This window comes from Ipomoea nil, unplaced genomic scaffold (genome assembly GCF_001879475.1).
Source record: "Ipomoea nil cultivar Tokyo-kokei standard unplaced genomic scaffold, Asagao_1.1 scaffold1353, whole genome shotgun sequence".
Classification (NCBI taxonomy): Eukaryota; Viridiplantae; Streptophyta; class Magnoliopsida; order Solanales; family Convolvulaceae; genus Ipomoea; species Ipomoea nil.
In genome coordinates this window covers 66,416-68,116 of record NW_017617781.1, presented here as the reverse complement: position 1 = coordinate 68,116, position 1,701 = coordinate 66,416, and the positions used below count along the sequence as shown (strand labels likewise).

The 1,701-nt window shown below is 34.9% G+C and overlaps 1 long non-coding RNA gene across 1 annotated transcript; it reads right to left on the bottom strand.

Annotated features, from left to right (window-relative positions):
* Positions 1-219: 219 nt before the first annotated feature.
* On the bottom strand, positions 220-1,394 carry LOC109185723. Its single transcript, XR_002055029.1, has 3 exons — positions 1,335-1,394; positions 1,009-1,197; positions 220-290 (listed from the first exon to the last, which is right to left on the bottom strand). It is a non-coding gene; the product is annotated as an uncharacterized LOC109185723 (long non-coding RNA).
* Positions 1,395-1,701: the final 307 nt, after the last annotated feature.

Here is a 1,701-nt window from a genome sequence, read left to right as displayed (position 1 = left end):
TTAAGGAGATACACAAATTCCCAGCAAGTTAATTCACATCATTGACTCTAAAAAATTTTATCAGGCCATTACCTGTATGTTACGCATTTTGCTGGATTTGCCGGTGTAATTGCACAATCCAATCCATATAACCATTTGTACCACCAACCTGGTCCTCAACTAGATTTCTTAGAAGGAAGAATCCTTCTCTCGGCTGTTCACCTTGCCTCACTTCATTATCTTTGTCTAAACTTTCTAAGCAAGCCCATCAATTTTCTTGACACTTCATTATCTTGCTCATGCAGGCAAACCTGATTCTCAAGGAGACAAAGAATAGCCACATCAGAGGAAATTTTACAAAATTAAGTGCAAAATAAAGCTAAGGTAGCATGTCAACTTTGGCAGAGCTATTTTCTCTTTTTTCTTTTTTATTTGTTGTGGGGTAGAACACAAGGCAGGGGGGAATAACCTTCCTTCGTAGGAAGTAGAATAGAAGATTATCTAGAGAAAAATCTAGATTAAAGAAAGACAAACCAAATCAGCATTTTCCATTCCTCTATTTATGTTCCACCAATGGAATGAAATTCCATCCTCATAATGGAGGGAAAATGAAATTTAAATTTTCCATTTTTCCCAATTTCCATTCCCCCAGAAAATTACACACTAGCTTTATCACACATGCATATAAGAGCTTTCCACAAAAAAAAAAAAAAAAAAAAAAAAAAAAAAAAAAAAACTTTTTAACTCAAAGATCATTATCATTCACAATTAAGCTAGCTATTTACAAAAAGGCAGTGGCAGTCAAAATAAATAGACCACTGTTTGATGCCATTATGAATATGTATCTCAATAATTGGGGAGGTTTGAGTACAAACAATGGATTCCTATTTGACATGTAGAAGTTCATTATTCATGCAATTGATTTTTCAAATTTTCAGGAAGCTAAAACATGACAGTGAATTATGAATAGCAAGCCTTGTAGAGTTCAGATCTAAAAGCATAAACAACCAAGTCCATGGTGTATCCTACCTTTGAGAATTCTGCAGCAAATTCATCACCCAATAAACTCTTGATGATATCTGTTGAAAGCATTTTACCAAACCATATAACAAACCGAAAACCATCATCATAGATATAGAGACCTCTGACATCTAAGCTATCTACAGTAAGCGGCAGCCTTTTCAACATGTTCTCGGACTCCCCAGTCAAGGGGGATGTCTGAAAATCAGAGAGGAATTTATTAAGAAATCCAGAAATAGAGGGAAAGTAACTTTCTCATAGTGAACTGAGATATCAATAATAAGTTCTTCAATTTAATCAGCATCTATTAATAAGGGAAAAAGAAAGAAACTTACTTTCAAAAGATATTCATTTACACGAATCAGGTTAGGATACAAAAGTTTCAACAGTTTTGCAACTGAGGGCTTTAACAATTCTCAGTTGAATAGAACTCCGAGCCTCCAATTTAGTGGAGAGAATTTTCTCAATTGCTGCACATAAAAATCATATTTGAGAGATCAAGAACCACTTTAACCTACATTCAAAATCAAAGAGGAACGGAATGCAATGAAAGAAAAGTGATTTTTTTATACATAGCCTAGAGAACAAAGATACAATTGCACCAGCATCAGCAAGGCGATACATTTCTCCTAATTCTGCAACCACAGGTGCTACTGCTGTGTGTACCCTAATACGTCTTTCTCCATAAGAGGATGTGTACCT